A 22,327-nucleotide genomic window follows, 5' to 3' on the forward strand; every position below is an offset into this window, starting at 1 on the left:
TCTTCCACAATGGTTGAACTAGTTTACACTCCACCAACAGTGTAAAAACATTCCTATTTCTCCACATCCTCTCCAGCATTTGTTGCCTCCAGATTTTTTAATGATCACCATTCTAACTGGCATGAGATGGTATCTCAATGTGGTTTTGATTTGTATTTCTCTAATAACCAGTGGTAATGAGCATTTTATCACATGTTTGTTGGACTCATAAATGTCTTCTTTTGAAAAGTGCCTGTTCATATCCTTGGCCCACTTATTGATGGGGTTGTTGTTTTTTCTTGTAAAATTGTTTAAGTTCTTTGTATATTCTGGATATTAGTCCTTTGTCAGATGGGTAGCTTGCAAAATTTTTTTCCCATTCTGTTGGTTGCAGGTTCACTCTAATGATTGTTTTTTGTTGTTGTTGTTGTGCAGAAGCTCTTAAGTTTAATTAGATCCCATTTGTCTACTTTTTTTTTTTTTGTTGCCATTGCTTTTGGTGTTTTAGTCATGAAATCCTTGCCTATACATATGTCCTGAATGGTTTTGCCTAGGTTTTCTAGGGTTTTTATGTAAAAAAATCTTCAATAAAACACTCGTAAACCAAATCCAACAGCACATTGAAAAGCTTATCCATCACAATCAAGATGACTTCATCCCGGGGATGCAAGTCTGGTTCAACATACAAAAATCTATATACATAAACAGAACCACAGACAAAAACTACATGATTTTCTCAACAGATGCAGAGATGGCTTCCACAATACTCAACAACTCTTTATGCTAAAAATTCTCGATAAATTAGGTATTGATGGAAAGGATCTCAAAATAATAAGAACTATTTATGGCAGACCCACAGCCAATACCGTACTGAGTAGGCAAAAACTGGAAGCATTCTCTTTGAAAACTGGCGCTATATGAGTGTGCCCTGCCTCACCACTCCTATTCAACATATTATTGGAAGTTCTAGCCAGAGCAGTCAGACAAGAAAAAGAAATAAAGGGGATTCAATTAAGAAAAGAGGATGTCAACTTGTCTCTATTTGCAGATCACATGATGGTATATTTCGAAGACCCCATTGTCTCAGCCCAAAATCTTTTTAAGATGATAAGCAACTTCAGCAAAGTCTTAGCATACAAAATCAATGTGTAAAAATCACAGGCATTCCTATATACCAATAACAGACAAACAGCCAAATTATGAGTGAACTCCCATTCACAATTGCTACAAAGAGAATAAAACACCTAGCAATACAACTAACAAGGGACATGAAGGACCTCTTCAAGGAGAACTACAAACCACTGCTCAAGGAAAAAAGAAAGGACATAAACAGATGGAAAAACATTCCATGCTCATGGTTAGGAAGAATCAATATTGTGAAAATGGCCATACTGCCCAAAGTAATTTATAGATTCAATGCTACCCGCATCAAGCTACCATTGATCTTCTTCAAAGAACTGGAAAAAAACACTTTAAATTTTATATGCATCCGAAATAGAGCCTACATAGCCAAGACAATCCTAAGAGAAAAAAAAAAAAAAATCTGGAGGCATCACACTACCTGACTTCAAACTATACTACAAGGCTACAGTCATCAAAACAGCATGCTACTGGTACCAAAACAGAGATATAGACCAATGGAACAAAACAGAGGCCTTGGAAGTAATGCCACACAACTACAACCATCTGATCTTTGATAACCCTGACAAAAACAAGCAATGGGGAAAGGATTCCCTGTTTTATAAATGGTGTTGGAAAAACTGGCTGGCCATGTGCACAAAGCTGAAACTGGACCCCTTCCTTAAACCTTATACAAAAATTAACTCCAGATGGATTAAAGATTTAAACATACACCTAACATTACATTTTTATCACTTTTCTTGAATTTTATAAATTGTAAAATTAGACTGAGGAGGGTGAAATTGTTTGGTCAAGATTACACAGATACTTAGTTGCAGAGAGAAGGCTGAAATCTGTGTACCTATTCCTCATTCAACACTCTTTCTTTTATTTTTTAAGCTCTACATGAATTAAGTTTCATGTTTTTTGAGTCTCTGGACAGTTACACCAAATACACAACAGGATGATCAATAAGAAAATTGCACGCAAAGTGAGCCTTCTCAGTAATTTGAACCTACCCTACTTGCTTTCGCACTTCATTCATTCACTTAACATTCAACAAATATTTATTTTCGAATCATTATTTTATATACGGGCAAAAAAATAATATGTGGCTCATTGTCTATAGAGTGATCTTTTTAAGACATAGAATGGGTAACCCAATGGTGAATATGTTTGTTTTCCAACTTTTTTTATATGTCAAATTCCTTGACTACTAAACTTTCTGGTCTCTTCTACTGATGAAGGCAAGTGATTGATTGTTTCTCTGCATCTTCTTTAAACATAAAAATAAATGGTGGCAAAAATCTAGTAAATCATCTTATTTTTTTTTTCTGCTCATCCATATTTACATTTTGTTTGGAAAGTACATACACAATTTTACAGCTAGTCAACAGTTTGTATTTAATCATGTTGTGCAAAAAAAAAGTAAATGACATTTACCTATTTACTATTATGCTTCCAATACTATACCTCTTCCCTTCCTCTAATAAAATATCTATTTCCTTTTCTTCTCCATTTTATCTATTGTATCACCTTTACATTTTATTCTTATTTCTCTGATGGTGTTAATATATGCTTCTTCAAAAAAAGATTTAATTTTATAATAGTAATGTTTCCTAATCGAATTGATGGTATGAATTAGCTAGTCATAGAAATTGGTTTGTAAAATGATTGAAGGGGAAAATGTGAACAAAGTATCATTCAGTAAGAAATCAAACAAACACTCCACTACTGAGCCATTCTAAATTTCTCAGAAATGCCCCTGGCATCTTGCTTATACTAACTTTCCAAAAGGAAATTCCTTGTGAAATGCTGATAGAATAATCAGGATTCATTTGTAATCTGCTGTTTATTTTGATAATATTTTATGTGTATTGTCACTTAATTGTGCCTGATCTATATAGAATTTGAACTTATGTGTATTTTGAAAAATATTTTGGAAAATGCCTGATAAATGAGATTTCCTATTGCTATGTTTCTTCATAGAATATAATTTGTCCTATTCTCTTATTTGGAAGATAAATAATCCTGTTACATATAAAATAATTTTCATCTTTATCACTTAGCCCATTTACGAAATAAATAGGTAAAAATGAGTAAATGTTATATTTTAGAATAGTACTAGGTCTAACATAAAATATAATAAAAATTATAAAGCATAATATTTTAATCCTAGCTTAAATCATATTTTAATCATATGATTTAAATCATACGTTATTAATCATATCACAATCATATGATTTAATCATATGTTTAAATCATATGATTTAAATGCAGTCATTACTGCTCTTGAAGTGCAAAGTTCTTTGGAAAGACAGATGAATTTTTTTAAAAAACATTAAAAATATATCTTCTAATATATGTGGAACATATTTACTTTAGATATTTATGATATATAGACATGTTGAAACTTATTTGTTTATAGACCCTGAATAAATATTTAAACTAAAGAAGAATAATTAAAACTATTTATCTACCCAACAGTATCACTTCTAGGTTCATGTCAGATAATCCACAGCACATGAGAATCAGCTGAATTGCCAGAAGAATTGCTTCTTCTATGATGTAGTTACAAACTGTTCTCCCTAATTCTTGAAACTTCCTGATATTTGCAGCTCCCAACATCGTATTTTATCTCTTATGTCTGCTGTCAAAGTATCTCCCTATAACAATATTTTTAAACTCCTCTACTGGGAAAAAATCTATCCTCACTAGAATTTGGACATCCTCCTAGCATTTCTGCTTCTAGTCTCTACAGTTTTGCTTCAGGCTACTCCAGTCTACCAATAAGATCTATGAAGTTGGACTGGAGAGGTCTCCTAAGCCTCTGAAAGCAAATTAGACAGCATTAGATTAAAAGGAAAAAAAAAAAAAAAAAGGACAATAAGCCTTTTTTGGGGATCATTGTGTCTGTTTTTTGAATCACAAAAAAATTGCTTGAAAATGGAAGTATTTCTCAGTCTGTTTATATTATTTTGTAAATTATGTTTAGCTATTTATATATGTAATACCATTAGGCCACTGTCAAAGTATTTTCAACACTGGCTAAGCAATAGATTTGGCATAATAGAAAGGCGTAGACTATCAAGCCAGACTAATACGGCCAGAATCAAACTCTACAGCTTATTAGGTACGTGATGTTAGAAAACCGACTTACGTCTTAGATTTCTGTTTTCTCATATGTAAAGTGAGAGTGATCATATATGCTTTCAAGTTTTTTTAATAGTAAGCAAGTTCTGTGATTTAGAGAGAGAGAAAGAGAGAGAGAGTGAGAGAGATTAGATACAGTTATACAGGTATTAACTTATCCTAAGTGTTCAAACAAAAAGTAGATACTTCATTTGGGTGGCAAAGGCTATTTTTTCTTTTAATCACAGAGAAGGGGCAAAATGCAAGGAGCTTCTTAATTATGTCTCTGAAAAATATAGAACAAAGATCTAATTGTCACTATAAACAACCACTAGTTTTTATGTTGCCTGCTATCAGATTACCCTAAACACCTTAATATAGATATTCTTTTAATTTTTCTAGCTTTGTGTCACTCAAAATCTCTTTGAAGTTAATTAAGTGGTAGATAAAATAAACACAATAAGATATAATGATAGAATCTCGATGGTTATATAAAAAAATGTGAATAAAACTCACTGAGTTAAATGCCAGATTTAAAAAAAAAAAATGTTTATGTTGATGTAAACTTATCCTACAAAACAACTTTTAGGGAAAAAAACTGGGAAAATACTAAGTGTTTCATATTCAAAGTGGATCAACAGGGGTATAAATCTGTGGACCAAAGGAAGTGTTCTTTGTAATGCATCATCTGTAACATGGTTCATCTGCTTGCTACTAATAAAAATTTTACTGTTTTTGGCCAGAAGAAATTACTCATTCCCAAAAGAAATGCAACTTCTCTAGAGTTAAATAATGAAAAATTCTCTAGTGTACCCAAAGTCTTGACAAGTTTGGACCTCAAAACAAATTTGGGGATGCTTCCATGAAGTGAAAGCTTTACTTCATTTTACAAGTAGAAAGACTTTCATTCAAATAATATTTAAATGTTAGTATAGAATGAACAGTAATAGGCTTTTAACTATTCAACAAAAGCCAGGTAACATACAATAAGGGAATCTAATGACATTAATACAGTGCTTAAGGTGTTTGGCTCAAAATGAATTGTTAAAAGATAGCTTGAGGTTAAGACATCCTAACAGAGTAAAACTATTATATCAGATACACTATGTCGCTGCACAAACTTTAGTATGCAGCAATATTATTCTCATTGAAAGACATTCTACTAAAAATATTGAAGACAGAAAAAGTATCCTAGAAAAGATTTTTATTAAATTGATAAGATTATATTTTTGAAGTATTAAGAGTAGAATCAAATTTCTAATTTTGCAGGTTTTATTCTTTCTACTTATAAATATTCATTTTTACCATAGATAAACTACAAGTGAATAACTTGTAACACTATACAATTATATAATATAGAAGAAGGAGGGAGTAAAAATGGAGGAGTGTAAAAAATCCCCACCAAAAAGTTGAAATAATGGTTTGAGACTTTTTAAAAATTTTATTTCAATAGTTTTTAGGCAACAGGTGGCTTTTGGTTACATGAATAAGTTCTTTAGTGGTGATATCTGAGATTTTGGTACACCCATCACCTAAGCAGTGTACAATCTACCCAACATGTAGTATTTTGTTCCTCCAAGTCCTCAAAGTCCATTATATCATTCTTATGCCTTTATGTCCTCATAGCTTAGCTCCCACTTAGAAGTGAGAGCATATGATATTTGGTTTTTCATTCCTGAGTAACTTTGCTTATAGTAATAGTCTCCAGTTTCATCCAGGTTGCTGCTAATGCCATGATTTCATTCTTTTTCTATAGCTCAGTAGTAAACCGTGATGTAAAAATGCCACATTTTCTTTATCCACTTGTTGGTTGATAGGCGTTTAGGTGGTTTTATAGTTTCACAATTGTGAATTGGGCTGCTATATACATATGTGTGCAAGTATATTTTTCATATAATGACTTATTTTTCTTTGTGTAGAACCCACTAGTGGTATTGCTGGATCAAATCATAGTTCTACTTTCAGTTCTTCAAGGAGTCCCCATACTATTTTACCTAATGGTTGTACTAGTTTATATTCTCACCAGCAGTAGAAAAGTGTTTCTTTTTCCCCATATCTACATCAACATCTATTTTTTGTGTGTTTTTTTTTTACTTATGGCCATTCTTGTAGGAGTAAGGTGGTATCTCATGTTTTTAATTTGCATTTATCTGATTATTAGTGATGTTGGGCATATTTTCATGTTTGTTGGCAATTCATCTTCTTTTGAGAATTGTTTATTCATGTCCTTTGCCCGCTTTTTTTGAGATAATTTGAGGTTTTTTTGTGATTTGTTTGAGTTCCTTATACATTCTGGACAGGAGTCCTTTGCCAAATGCATAGTTTGCAAACATTTTTGTTGCATTTGCTTTTGGATTCTTGGCCATGAATTCCTCGCCTAAGCCATTGAACAGAAGAATTTTTTGATGTTATGTTCTAGAATTTTTATAGTTTCATGACTTAAATTTAAGTCTTCAATGCATCTTGAGTTGATTTTTGTATAGGGTAAAAGATGAGAATTCAGTTTCATTCTTCCACATTTGCCAATTATCCCAGCACCATTTGTTGAATAAAGCGGGGTTTTTTTCTTATTTTACGTTTTTTGTATGCTCTATTGAAAATCAGTTGGCTGTATTTGGCTTTTCTTCTGGGTTATTTCTACTTTCCATTGGTCTGTGTGCCTTTTTCTATGCCACTTCCATGCTATTTTGGTAACTATTATAGCCTAGTAGTATAGTTTGGAGTCAGGTAAGGTGATGCCTCCAGATATATTCCTTTTGCTTAGAATCACTTTAGCTATGTGAGCTCTTTTTTGGCCCTGTATGAATTTTAAGATTTTTTTTCTAGTTCTGTGAAGAATAATAATGGTATTTTGATGGAAATTACATTGTATTTATAGATGGCTTTTGGCAGTATGGTCATTTTCACAATATTAATTCTACCCATTCTTAAGCATGGGATGTGTTTCGATTTGTTTGTGTTGTCTATGATTTCTTTTGGCAGTTGTTTTGTAGTTTTTCTTGTAGAGATATTTTACCTCCTTGGTTAGGTATATTCTTAAGTATTAATGTTTTTTTTGTTGTTGTTTTTTTTTTTTTTTTTTTTTCTGCTGTTGTAAGTAAAAGGGGTTAAGTTCTTGATTTCATTCTCAGCTTAGTAGTTGTTGGTGTATAGCAATGCTATTGTTTTATGTACATTGATTTTTTTTTATCCTGAAACATTATTGAATTTACTTATCAGATCTAGGATCTTTTTGAATGAATCTTTAGAGTTTTCTACATAGATAATCATATCATCACCAACCACTGACCGTTTGACTTTTATCTTTTCTGATTAGGTGCCAAAATTATTTCTCTCTCTTGTCTGATTGTTCTGGCTAGGGCATCCAGTACTATGTTGAATGGAAATGGTGAAAGTAGGCATCCATGTCTTATTCCAGTTCTCAGAGGGAATGCCTTCAACATTTTCCCATTCTGTGTGATGTTAGATGTGGGTTTTTCAGAGATGGCTTTTTTTACTTTGAAGTATGTCCTTTCTTTGTCAATTTTGCTGAAGGTTTTTGATCATAAAGGATGATAGATTTGTCAAACTTTTTTTCTGTGTCTATTGAGATGGTCATGTGATTTTGTTTTTCATTCTATTTATGTGATATTTCATATTTACTGACTTGCATATTTTAACCATCCCTGCACCCCTGGTGTGAAACTCACTTGATCATGATGTATTATCTTTTTGAGATGCTGTCGAATTCAGATAGCCAGTCTTTTATTGAGGATTTTTTTTCATCTATGTTCATCGGGGACATTGGTCTGTAGTTTTCTTTCTTTGTCATGTTCTTTCCTGGTTTGGCATTAGAGTGATACTGACTTCATAGAATCATTTAGGAAGAATTTCCTCTTTATCTTTTGGAACAGTTTCAGTAGGGAATGTACGAATTCTTTGAATGTCTGGTAGAATTCAGCTGGGAATTCATCTGGTCCTGGACTTTCAGTGTTGGTAATTTAAGTAATGACTGTTTTAATATTCCTACTTGTTATTGGTCTGTTCAGAGTTTCCTCTTTTTTTTTTTTCCTGATTTAATCTAGGAGGGCTGTATATTTCCACGAATTTATCCATCTCCCCTAAATTTTCCAGTTTGTTCACATAATGATATTCATAGTAATGTTGAATTATCTTTTGTATTTCTGTAATATTCGTTGTGATACCTCCCGTTTCAATTCTCATTGAGCTTATTTGGATCTTCTCCCTCTTTTCTTGGTTAACCTCACTAATGGTCTATCAATTTCATTTGTCATTTCAAAGAAACAGCTTTCTGTCATTTATCTTTTGCATGGTTTTTTTTTCAATTTATTTATTATACTTAAAGTTCTGGGGTACATGTACAGATCATGCAGATTTGTTACATAGGTATATACATGCCATGGTGGTGGTTTGCTGCATCCATCACCCTGTAATCTACATTAGGTATTTCTCCCAATGCTATCCCTCCCCAATACCTATAGCCCCTGCTATTCCTCCTCTAACCCCACCACCCTCCAGGCCCCAGTGTGTGATGTTTCCCTCCCTGTGTCCATATGTTCTCATTGTTCAACACCTACTTATGAGTGAGAACATGCAGTGTGTGGTTTTCCATTCTTGTGTCAGTTTGCTAAGAATGATGGTTTCCAGCATCATCCATGTCCCTGCTAAGGATAAGAACTTATCCTTTTTTATGGCTACATAGTATTCCATGGTGTATATGTGCTACATTTTCTTTATCCAGTCAATCATTGGTGGGCATTTGGGTTGGTTCCAAATCTTTGCTGTTATAAACAGTGCCACAGTGAACATAAGTGTGCATGTGTCTTTATAATAGAACAATTTATAAACCTTCGAGTATATACCCAGTGATGGGATTGCTGGGTCAAATGGGATTTCTATTTCTAGATCCTTGAGGTATTGCCACACCATCTTCCACAATGGTTGAACTAATTTACACTCCCACCAACAGTGTAAAAGCATTCTTGCTTCTCCACATCCTCTCCAGCATCTGTTATCTCCTGATTTTTTAATGATTGCCATTCTAACTGGCATGAGATGGTATCTCAGTGTGGTTTTGATTTGCATTTCTCTAATTACTAGTGATTATGAGCTTTTTTTCACATATTTGTTGGCTGCATAAATATCTGATGGTTTTAAAATTGGGAGTTTCCTCTCACAAGCCCTTTTGTCTGCTGATGGTTTTAAAATTGGGAGTTTCCTCTCACAAGCCCTTTTGTCTGCTGCCATGTGAGATATGCCTTTCAACTATCACTATAATTGTCAGGCCTCCCAGACACATGGAATTGTATGTCCAATAAACTTCTTTCTTTGTAAATTGCCCAGTCTCAAGTATGTTTTTATCAGCAGCATGAAAATGGACTAATGAGGTAAATTGGTACCAGAAGAATGGGTTGCTGCTGAAAAGATACCTGAAAATTGGGAGATACTTCAGAACTGGATAACAGGTAGAGGTTGGAATGGTTTGGAGGGCTCAGAAGAAGATGGGAATATGCTGGAAATTATGGAATTCCCTGTGGACTTGTTGAATGGCTTTGACCAAAATGCTGATAACGATATGGACAATGAAATCCAGGCTGAGGTGGTCTCAGATAGAGATGAGTAACTTGTTGGAAACTGGAGCAAAAGTGATTCTTGTTCTGTTTTAGCAAAGTGAATGGCAGAATTTTCTCCTTACCCTAGAGATCTGTGAAACTTTGATTTTGAAAGAAATGACTTAGGATAACTGATAGAATAAATTTCTAAGCAGCAAAGCATTTAAGAAGTGACTTGGGTGCTGTTACAGGCATTCAGTTTTATAAGGGAAGCAGAGCATAAAAGTTTAGAAAATTTTCAGCATGGCAATGTGAAACAAAAGAAAACTCCATTTTCTGAGGAGATATTCAAAGCGGCTGCAGAAATGTGCATAAGTAATGAGGAACCACATGTTTGTCCCCATGACAGCAGTGAAAATGTATCCAAGGCATGGCAGAGGTCTGCATAGCATCCGCTCCTATCACAGCCCCAGAGGTTTAGGAGGAAATAATGGTTTCATGGGCTGGGACCAGGGTCCCTCTGCCATGTGCTGTCTAGGGACTTGGTGCCCTGCTTCCCCGCTGCTCCAGCTAGGAAAAAAAGGGGCCAAGGTACAGCTCGGACTGTTGCTTCAGAGGGTGGAGGCCCCATGCCTTAATGGCCTTCAGATGGTGTTGAGCGTGGGAGTGCAGAGAAGTCGAGAATTGAGGTTTGGGAACCTCCAACTAGATTTTAGTAGATGTATAGAAATGCATGAATGCCCAAGCAGAAGTTTGCTGTAGGAGGAGAGCTCTCATGGAGAACCTCTGCTAGGGCAGTGCATAAGGGAAATGTGGGATGGGAGCCCCCACACAGAGTCCCTACTGGGGCACTACCTAGTGGAGCTGTGAGAAGAGGGCCACCATCCTCCATACCCGAGAATGGTAGATCCACTAACAACTTAGCTTGCACTGTGTGGCTCACAAAGCCACAGACATTCAGTGCCAGTCTGTAAAAGCAGGCAGGTGGGAGGCTATACCCTGCAAAGCCACAGGGGTGGAGCTGTCCAAAACCATGGGAATCCACCTCTTGCATCAGTGTGACCGAGATGTGAGACATGGAGTCAAAGGGGATCATTTCAGAGCTTTAAGATTTGATTGCCTTACTGAATTTTTGGACTTGCATGGGGCCTGTACCTTCTTCATTTTGACTGATTTCTTTCATTTGTAATGGCTCTATTACTCAATGCCTGCACCGCCATTGTATCTAGGAAGTAACTAAATTGCTTTAGATTTTCCAGGCTCATAGGTAGAAGAGACTTGCCTTGTCACAGATGAAAATTTAAACTGTGGAATTTTGAGTTAATGCTAAAATGAGTTAAGACTTTGCAAGATTTTTTGGAAGGCATGCTGGTTTTTGAAATGTGAGTACATGAGATTTGGAAGGGGCCAGGGGAAGCATGATATGGTTTGACTGTGTTCCCACCCAAATCTCATCTTTAAGTCCTACATGCTGTGAATGGGACCCAGTGGAAGGTAATTGAATCATAGAGGCTGGTCTTTCCTTTGCTGTTCTTATGATAATGAATAAGCCTCAGGAGATCTGACAGTTTTCAAAAGGGGAGTTTCCCTGCACAAGCTCTCTTCCCTTCTCTGCCACCATGTGAAACATGCCTTTCACCTTCCACCATGATTGTGGGGCCTCCCCTGCCACATGGAATTGTAAGTCCAATAACCCTCTCTCCTTTCTAAACTGCCCATTGTTGGATATGTCTATCAGCAGTGTGAAAATGTACTAATTCAAGGAAGTTATATTTTGGTGCATTTTAAGATTTTTAGTTTTTAAGATTTAGAATTCCTTTAGATATTTCTTCTACTGCTGGTTTAGTAGTAGCAAATTCTCTCAGCATATGTTTGTCTAAAAAATACTGTATTTCATCTTGATTAATGAAGCTTTGAAGCTTAGGAGTACTGGATACAATAATCTTGGCTGACGATTGTTTTGTTTAAGGAGGCTATAGAGAGGACCTCAACTTCTTCTGGCTTCTAAGGTTTCTTCTCAGAAATGAACTATTAATCTGATAGTTTATTCTGTATAAATTAACCTGATGCCTTAGTCTCTCAGCTCTTAAGATTTTTTTCCTTTGTCTTGACTTTATGCAGAGACTAACTTGATGACTATATGCCGAGGAGATATAGTTAGGCTTTGTGTCCCCACACAAATCTCATCTTGGATTATAATCCCTATAATCCCCATATATCAACAGAAAGACTAGATGGAGGGTAATTAGATCATGAGAGTATTTCCCCATGCTGTTCTTATGATAGTGAGTGAGTTCTCAAGAGATCCGATGGTTTTATAGGGGCCTCTTCCTTCTTCACTTGGCACTTCTCCTTTCTCCTGCCTTGCAAAGAAAGTGCCTTCCTTCCCCCTCACATTCCACCATGATTGCAAGTTTCCTGAGGCTATACCAGCCATGCTGAACTCTTTCATTTATAAAAGCAATTAAACCTCTTTCCATTATAAATTATCCAGTCTCAGGCAGTTATTTAAAGCAGTATGTAAACAGAAAAATACACTAGATCTTTCTGTGATGAATTTTCCAGGAGTTCTTTGAGCTTCTTATATTGGGATGTCTAGATCTCTGGCAGAGCCAGGGACATTTTCCTCAATTATTTCCTCAGTAATTTTTTTCAAACTTTCAGATTTCTCTTCTTGAGAATGCAAATTATTCTTAGATTTGGCCACTTAAGATAATCACAGGCCAGGTGTAGTAACCCACCCCTGTAATCCCAGCACTTTGGGAGGCCAAGGTAGGTGGATTACCTGAGGTTACGAGTTTAAGACCAGCCTGGCCAACATGGTAAAACCCCATCTCTACTAAAAATACAAAAAATTTAGCTGGACTTCGTGGTAGGCACCTGAAACTCCAGCTACTCAGGAGGCTGAGGCTGGAGAATCACTTGAACCCAGGAGGCAGAGTTTGCAGTGGGCCGAGATCATGTCATTGCACTCGAGCCTGGAAAGCAAGAGTGAAACTTTGTCTTAAAAAAAGAGATAATCAAGGAAGCTGAGTCAGGAGAATTGCCTGAACCCAGGAGGTGGAGGTTGCGGTGAGCTGAGATTATGCCTATTTGTACTATTTCCTAAAAATGGTCTCAAATTCATTTTTGATTGCTATGTATTATTTTTAATATAATTTTCCTTTTTTTCTCATAAAGATCAGACTTTAATGTTTATTTTAGCCTAATTTGTTATTTGGTGCTTGTAGGGGTAAAGACTGTATGAGATTCTTAGTTATAGAAAGTCTTTGTGCACTCACTTTCCTCAAAGCTGGTTGTAGCAGTTATATTCCTGGTGTGTGGATGAGTTCACTGTCGTTTACAGATTTGGAAAGTCAGGGATCTCTTGAAGTTAATCTCATATTCTCATGGTGTATACCTTATTTATTAATTTTTTTCCAAATGTCTTATTACTCCGTTGATAATTGAGACTTCAGGTCAACAGGCAAAGTATCACTGGGTAGGCACTGGTTGTTGCTAAGGTGGGGTAGTAGATGTAGTACCCAATAGTGAGCCAATGTGTCAGCCTTGATGAGGACAGCCAGGGGAGCTCTCAATTAGATGTGCTGAAGTTTTATCAGGGTGAAGAGTGGGAGCCACTTTAGCTCTTCTCTAAGGTCAACAGGAAAGCTATTCACCTCCTAGCGTCACTCCTATCTTAGTGTTTCAGCTCTTCAGATCCACCAGGCACCTGTTTTCATAGATATAAATGCCCTTGATGGTTCCAGAAAGACTGTCTATAGGTGCCTCCACAGTGCATTTGTGTGGAGTAAGTTTCATCTGTATATGCAGTGGAGTACTGTGGGAAAAAAGGACCCCTTATGCAAGGTTATTTATCATCACAGAGGGTGCCTGCCTCTTGGGTTATACACTTTCTTTACTGAACTCAGCACTGCAATTGTGTCTTTGCTGTGAGAAACTACCCACTGGTGGAAAGATGTGGAACTCAAGGTCTGCTATCCAGATTCTTTTGTCCCATAGGGTGATCCATTGATGTCATACTCTTTTCCTTCACCTAGGGATGGGACTTCCTGAAAACTGGGTTGCAGTGATTGTCATTGCTCTTCCAGTCTAGCAACTCAGTCCAAGTACCAGCCTCAGGACTGGTGCTGAGGAACGTCTGCAAAGTATCTTGTGATGTGATCAGTCTTCAGGTCTGCTAACCAAGGATACCAGCACCTGCTCAGGTAGAGGTGGCAGGGGAGTGATATAGACTTTGTGAAAATCTTTGGTTGTAGATAGGTTTAGTATGCCAGCTTCCTCTCATTCTGTTTGTACGAGCAGGGAAGTTGTCATGTGGTCACACACAGCATCTCCAGTTAGCCAGGATGTTGTAGGAAATGGAGTTAGGTATTGTCTTCCCCTTCCTGCGATCAGGGTTATTCTGATATGAGTTGCAGTAATGGCCTGAGTTGGTTGGCATCCAGTCATGAGGTAGTGCTTTCAAGAGAGCACCAGCTGTAATATCAGCAGTGGTATCTGAGCTTGCCTTATATTGTCCAGGGGACGTATTCTGATTTCTCGGGCAATGGGTGGGGCCGTAAAGCTCTCAAGAGGTTTTCTTTTGTGTTCAGCTTCCAGGGCAAGTAGAGATATGTCATCATGTTGGGACAGGATTAGGGAGGTCTGAGTTCAAACTCTCCTTGGGTGGAGATTGCCATGGCCATTGTTGTGAGGCAGGGAGTAGTTCTCAGGCCAGTAGGGTTATGTTTCAGACGGGGTTATGGCTGCCTCTGCTGTGTAGTATAGTTTATGAGGGAAGTCGGGGATCGCTGGTAGTGAAAAACCTTACCCAGTTCCCATGCAGTTGTTGAGGCTGGTCTCACTCCCACAGTGCCCTACTGAAAGCACTGAGTTTAGATCCAGGCAATCTGTGTGTGAAACTCAGACCTGCTCCAGGTCATAAGCTTCCCCTCTAAGGAAGCAAGCAGAATTTTTTTCAGGCCACATGCCTCCCATCTGCCTACAATGTCAGAAGTTACTGTGCTGCTCTTACTTGCAGCAGTTGCCACCCACTCCCCAGATTCTCCTCAAGGAAATTTGTGCCCACTTGATATTACCACAACATTTAGTTAGAAGTGTCTTTAACCCTCTAACCCCTGCCTAATTACATTGGCTGCTTTCCCAAGGGGGCCTGAGGAATATAGTCAGAGATGGCTTCCTTGGGCTCAATCTGGCCAGTGAAATTGCCTATGAGGCTCTTTTCACTGCTGCTTCTACTTACAGTTTGCATGACTACCTAAATCTATTCCAGCTCTAGGCACTGTTAAATCCTTCTCCTATGATCTAGATTTTCAGATTCTCAAATAAAGATGTGTATTTAGAGGCAGGTTTTCTTCCTCTCACACTTTGGGAACTCACAGTTTTTGGCCTGTCTTCTGGAGTTTGCAGCAGTGTACTGTTTCTTTCAAAGGATTTGTGAATTCTTTTGGTTTCCTTGGTATGTTTTTGTGGTGGTTCTTGGAACAAAAGTTCAGTGTGCATCTCCACACACTGCTCTGTTCATCCAAGTGGGAGATGCATGTTAGCCCTGCCTCTTATCTGCCATCTTCCTGAAAGAAGCAGTTTGAGATATTTAATCCATCCATATTTGGTAAACACCACACACAGGATAAAGCTGTGTGTAAAAAACAAAAACTAAGGATGAGATTGAATCCAACATGAATTTGTTGATCATCTGTTTTTTCCTAGGTTTTATGGAATAAGTTCAAGTATAACAATTAAAAGATAAATTGGCAGGTGGTTTAGAAAACATGACTCAACTATACACTGTCTGCAAGAAACTCACTTCAAATATCATACAGGTGAGTTGAAAGAAAAAAATAGAAAGAACCTGTGATCCAAACATTAATTAAAGGAATGTGTAAGTGCCTATGTTAATATCACCCAAAGTAGATTTTAAAACAGTTACTAGAGATAGACAGGGACATTATATGCTAGAAAAAGGATCAATCCACAAAGAATATATGACAATCATAAATGCTGCAATATATGTGACACAAAAATCAAAAGGACTGAAGAGAAATAGATAAATCGACAATTATAGCTGAGTACTTTAACACTTTTCTTTCAATGATAAATAGACAAAAATATTAGCAAAGATATAGAAATCAATAATACCATTTGCCAACAAGATTTAATCAACATTTTAAGAACTCTCTATCCAACAGCCAAACACTTATTCTTTTCAAGTAACCATAGAATATATAATAATAGAGACCATGTCCTGGGCCATAAAATAAATCTTTGCACATTAAAAAAATTATAATCATACAGACTGTATCCTCTAACTCCAACTAAATCAAATTAGGGGAAAAAATGGAAAGCATAGAGAAAAATCTAAAACACTAGGAAACTAAAAACACACTTCTAAATAACTCATGAGTCAAAGAGGAAATCCCAAGGGGAAAAAAATTGCATTGCACTGCTTAAAATTAAAATCATACCAAAAGTTGTGTGACACATCTAAACAGTGATAAGAGGGAAATTTATACCACTAGATGCATGCATTTGAAAAAGTATCAAATCAATAAACTAAATTTACAGTTAAAGAACCCAGGAAAAGAAGAGCAAAAATAAAAGCAGAAGTCCATTTAATTGAAAATATTAAAAAATAGGGTATACTAATAAATCCAAGATCTGTTTCTCTGAAAAAAATCAGTAAGATTTGTAGACCACTAACAAGATTGCCAAAGAAACAAAGAGATAATCAGAAGTCAGGACAGAAACAGGGCATATCATTACAAATCCCTTCAATATAAAAAATGGATAATAAAGAAATAGGATAGACAAGTCCACTTACATATACTTTGACAACTTGTAAATTAAATAAAATAGACCTTATGGATAAAGTGAATAAAATTCCTTGAGAAATATACACTACTATAACTCATATTTTATGGTATAATTTGAATAGCCCTTATAACTATTAAGAAAATTGAATTAGTAATTTTAAAACTCCCAAAAGCAAAATCTACTGGCCCAGATATTTTCCTTGGAGAATTCAACCAAATAAATAAAGCAGAATTAATATCAAGTCTACATAATGTGTTCAAGAAAATAGAAAAGAAGGGTCCACTTTCCCAAGGAAAGACCACTTCCCAATACGTTTTATGAAGCTATGATTAACCTTCTACCAAAATTGGAAAAAGAGACTGCAACAAAAGGAAAAAGCAGACCATTTTCCTCAAAAATATGGATGTAAAAATTCTTAACAAACACTTAGGAAATTGAATTAAGCAATGTAAAAAAAGAAGAAAATACCGTGACCAAATGGGTTTATTCTATGAATGCAAATTAGTATAGTGTTTGAGAATAAATAAATAAAATCTGCTTTAGTAACAGGCTAAAGAAAAAAATTATGTAATCATACAGATTAATGCAAGAACCAATTGAAAAAACTCGGAATCTAGTTATTTTGTTTTGAGCTCTCTGAACTTGCAGGATCTATATTTTAGTGTCTGTCATAAGTTTTGGAAAATTATTGACAATTATTTCTCCAAATATTCATTTGGCTTTTTTATATCTTTATTCTCCTTCTGCTGTTTTAATAATGCGTGTTATACCTTTTGAAATTGTTCCACAATTCTTATTCTGCTCTTTTTATTTTCCCATTCTTTTTTCACTTTGCATTTCATTTTGGAAAGTTTACATTGACATATCTTCAAGCCCAATTTTTCTTTCTTCAGCTGTGAGCAGTCTGCTCTCGAGACCGTTGGAGCATTCTTCATTTTTCTTAAAGTATCTTGAATTTGTAGCAATTCTTTGGTTATTTTTAGTATTTCTATCTCTCTGCTTACATTCCCCAAGAGTCCTTGCAAGTTGTCTGCATTTTTCATTTGATTTGCATTTTTCATTTGATCTCTTAACATATTAATCACAGTTATTTTAAATTCTTAGTCTGGTAACGCCAACATTTCTGCCATATCTGAGTCATCTTTTGTCGTTGCTTTGTTTGTGTAGGCTGTGTTTTCTTGTTTTTTATCATGTCTTGAAATGTTTTGTTGAAAGTTGGACATGATGGGTGCACTAATAAGACCTAAGTTAAACAGGTCTTTAATGTGAAGTTTTATGTTAATCTACCTCATTATCTGTGTTTAATGTTTGCTGTACTGTGGGTGTCCAAGCTTTCAAATCTCTTTACTGTTTTTGATTTTTGTCTCCCTTCTTGATTTGGGGTTTCCTAAAAATTTCCTACTTAAATGGAGAGTGATCCTTACAGTCCTTTCATCTCTAATTCACTATTATTACATCGGAGCCTTGTTGATGTGGTTGGAAGGTATGTGGAAAAGGGAAAACATTCTATTTTTATGATTTAATCTCAGTCTTTAGCCAGAAGAAGGCTGGCCTTCATGCAGGATGGCAGCTGGCTTACAGCGGGGAATGACATGACATGATTACAAAATCACAAGTGTAGGTGACAAGGAAGCAAGAAAATGATATCAGGGAGGAAGATTAGAATGTGTTGGAGATGAGAGGCACAGGATATGTTGAAGAAGGATGGGAGCACAGTGATCTGTAAATGACATTCCTGATTTTCTCCGTGCTGAATGACAATCAGTTGGCTGTGTTAGAATCAACGATGTTGAGGAGCAGTAAAATCCTTAAGAGAGGTGATAATACATAAAGCAAAGATGGAGTTTTTGGCATAGACATTGAGGATGTTCAGAAGTACGTTTATCATAGAAAAATTATTTCATAGAACATATGTAATGATTTGTGAGAAAGGGAAATTTGGATCAGGAGAGAGGAAGTATATATAGTTAGTTATGGCTATCAAAATGTAGGAGATGACTGGATGAGTTTATATGTTAGGCAAGATAGCAAAAAACGTAAGACAGATACCCTAACTTCAAAAAGCTAAAGGGGAATAAATACAGCCATTTACTATAAAAATGCTCCACAGGGATTCATTTACTGTCCCATGCATGCAGCACTTGTGCATAATATGCCTGTGTGTTCTTCAAAATCACGAGGCTCTTTGCTGATGGGTTATACTTTTCCTAGTATGTTAGTGGATTGGAAAGGCCCACATGTTGTCATGGGAATGGTGGGATGTTTTTATTTTAACATACAAGGAAGTCATATTGCTGGGGTTATACCTTCAGGTTATCCACAATGAACTCTTTCTAAGATGTGAAACTATTCTTGATACCAAGCCAGAAACCACCTTTGGCAGTAGTACAATAAGGTTCTGAATACTGAACTACCTCAATGCCTTTTGGAAGTAGTCTCAGTATAAATCCTATAAACAAATTAATTGACTGATTAGTGGATAGTTTGTGGTTTCACTGCTTTTATTCCCGTTTCTAAGTTTTTTATAAAGGTCTGTCTCAAAAAGAAATTAAGGTGTATTATTTTGTTGCCAGATCAAGATTCTATGTCAACTAGTAGTTTGGAATTTTTGGTAATAAGCCTTAAGCAGGGAGGGAAAAATTACTTCTGCCAGCGACTAACTTAGGAGTGGATGGATTCCATTTGTCTTACAACGACTCAGTGGAGGCTTATCTTAGTGTGGACAACATAGTTCCTGTGTGATTAGTTTTCAAAGGCTTTGTGTTTGGCAACCTGAAAACTTTAATTTAGGTCAGAATCTTTTATTTTTTTGGAGAGAAAACAAGGCCAGATACCTTAATCTGAGGTTCAGCCTCACTGAATAAGCATGTGGTCTAGTAAGTCAATCTATTTCTGACCCAGATATTTTCCCCATTGTTTTTTTCTTTTCATTCTTAAGACAAAATCAAGATTGTTTTGCACACAGTTGCTCAGAATACAGATGCACACAAAGAAAATGTGGTGGCCTTAAAAGAAAAAGCCAGTCACAAATACAAAGGCAGTAGCAAGTATCCCATCAATGCTGTGTGATTAAAATAAAATCTAACATGGAGGTGAGCTATAATGTAGTTTTACCCATCTTATAGTTAACCTGAGGTTTCATGTGCCAGATTCATACTGACTCCTGCATTTATATTCAATACCACATCTCTTACAAAATAAATGATCACCTAGCTATTAATATACCAAAGATTTGATTTGACTCTAGCCAACAGTATACATATTTGGCATATGTAATTTATAGTAAGTGTCCATTAAAAATTTCATTTTTCTCTTTCCTTCTGCTGTCTGGTATATAGATGGACATGAATGAAAGCAGCTATCTTAGACAATAGGTTGCCTTGAAAAGGGAGAAAATGAATGATATAGCAACAAGATAGGCAAAGCTTGGCTTTTTGATACTGAAGAGTGTTGTTCCAGCCCTGGGTTACTTATCCTCCAAAGAAGTAGAGAAATAAAATTATTTAAGCTCTTTTATCTGTTTAAAGGTTAATCTTTTATTTATACTCTAGAAGGAAGTACTGTTTATAGAGTTTTCTACCTTCTAAGATGCCCACTTTATGCCAAGGAAAGCTTGGCACTTTTTCCCTGCAAAACCACAAAATGCAGACTGCTTCAAATGAAATCTTTTCTCAGCGCTTTTCTATCAGTGTAAGAATGCCAGTTCCATGCATTCTTTCCTTTAGAATCCTTCAGGAGATTTAAGCATCAATCTCTTGAGTCTCAAATTCAAAGAGAAACTATATACAGGTCCACAATGAACTTGAGATTATGGATCACCAGACTGGAGCTTGCATAGCAGGGACTCTCCCTTTCCTTTTCAATGAGGAGGCCATCAAATATCTTTTAAGTATTCCTTCTTGACTGAAAAATCAAACACAGAAAGTCTCTCTTACTCTCTTCCTTATCAATTTTCAGACCTTTATTTGGACTGGAGCTGGATAATATTAGAGTAGCAGAACTGGTGTTCCCCTCTCTCAGCAGATGTTGCCAGGAACTATGTCTAGAATGGTATTTCCTAGGTTGTCTTCCAGGGTTTTTATAATTTTAGGTTTTACTTTTAAGTCTTTAATCTATCCTCAGTTAATTTTTGTATCATTTTTATAAGGAGGGGGTCCAGATCCAATCTTCTGCATATGGCTGGCCACTTATCCCAGCACTACTTATTGAATAGGGAATCCTTTTCCTATTGTTTCTTTTTGTCAACTTTGATGGACACCAGCTGGTTGTAGGTGTGTAGCTTTATTTCTGGGTTCTCTATTCTCTTCCATTGGTCCATGCATCTGTTTTTATACAGTACCATGCTGTTTTTGTTACTGTAGCCTTATAACATAGTTTGAAGTTGACTAGTGTGATGTCTCTCCTTTGTTCATTTTATTTAGGATTGCCTTGCCTATTGGGGCCCTTTTTTTGTTCCACAGGAATTGAAAATAGTTGTTTTTTTTTCCCCTAATTTTTGTGAAGAATGTCATTGGTAATTTGATAGAAATAACATTAAATCTATAAGTTACTTTGGACCATATATTGATTATCACAATATTGATTCTTACTATTCATGAGCATGAAATGTTCCTTCATTTGTTTGTGTCATCTCTGATTTCCTTGAACAGTGTTTTGTGCTTTTCATTGTGGAGAGTTTTTACCTCTCTGATTAGCTACATCCCTAGGTATTTTATTCTCTTTGTGGCTATTGTGAATGGAATTGCATTCCTGATTTGTCTCTCAGTTTGAAAGTTGTTGGTATATAGAAATACTACCAATTTTTATACATCAATTTTGTATCCTGACACTTCGCTGAAATTGTTTATCAGATGAATAAACAATTTGGGCAGAGACTATGGTGTTTTCTTAAGCATAGTATCATATTATTTGCAAACACATGTTTTCACTTTGTTTCTTGATATTTGGATTTTTTTTTTCTCGATTTCTTTGGCTAGGACTTTAATTACTATGTTGAATAGGGGTGGTGACAGTAGGCACCACTATTTTATTCTGGTTCTCCAGGGGAATGCTTCCATTATTTGGGCTGTGGATTTGTCATAGATGGCTCTTATTATTTTGAAGTATGTTCCCTCAATTACGAGGTTTTTGAAGGTTTTTAACAAAAAAAGATGTTGAATTTTATCGAAAGCCTTTTCTGCATCTATTGAGATGATCATACCATTTTGGTTTTAGTTTTATTTATGTGGTAAATCACATTTATTGATTTGCATATGTTGAACCAACCATGCATCCCACAGATAGAACCTATTTGATCATGGTCAGTTAGCTTTTTGATGTTCAGTCTGATTCAGTTTGCTAGTATTTTGTTGAGAATATTTTGCCTCAATGTTCATCAAGAATATTGGCCTGCAGTTATTTTTTTTTAATTGTATCTTTGTCAGGCTTCGATACCAAGGTGATGCTGATCTCAATGGGTTATGGAGGTATCTCTTCTCAATTTTTTGTAATCGATTCAGTAGGAATGGTACCAATGCTTCTTTATATATCAGGTAGAATTCAGTTGTGAGTTCATCTGCTCATGGGCCTTTTCTGGCATAGACTTTTTATTATTGATTCAGTTTGGGAGCTCATTATTGGTCTATTCAAAGAATCTATTTCTTCTTGGTTCAATCTTGAGAGATTTTATATTTCCAGGAATTCATCTATTTCTTCTAGGTTTTCTAGTTTGTGTGCATAGTGGTGTCCAT

General features: G+C 35.8%; 1 long non-coding RNA gene across 1 annotated transcript in view; it reads left to right on the plus strand.

Annotated features, from left to right (window-relative positions):
• The window catches only part of LOC141584313 (uncharacterized), a 572,289-nt gene that overhangs the window by 457,493 nt on the left and 92,469 nt on the right, over positions 1–22,327 (plus strand). The gene's annotated exons all lie outside the window — the stretch shown is intronic.

Source organism: Saimiri boliviensis, chromosome 4 (assembly GCF_048565385.1).
Source record: "Saimiri boliviensis isolate mSaiBol1 chromosome 4, mSaiBol1.pri, whole genome shotgun sequence".
NCBI classification, from domain to species: domain Eukaryota; kingdom Metazoa; phylum Chordata; class Mammalia; order Primates; family Cebidae; genus Saimiri; species Saimiri boliviensis.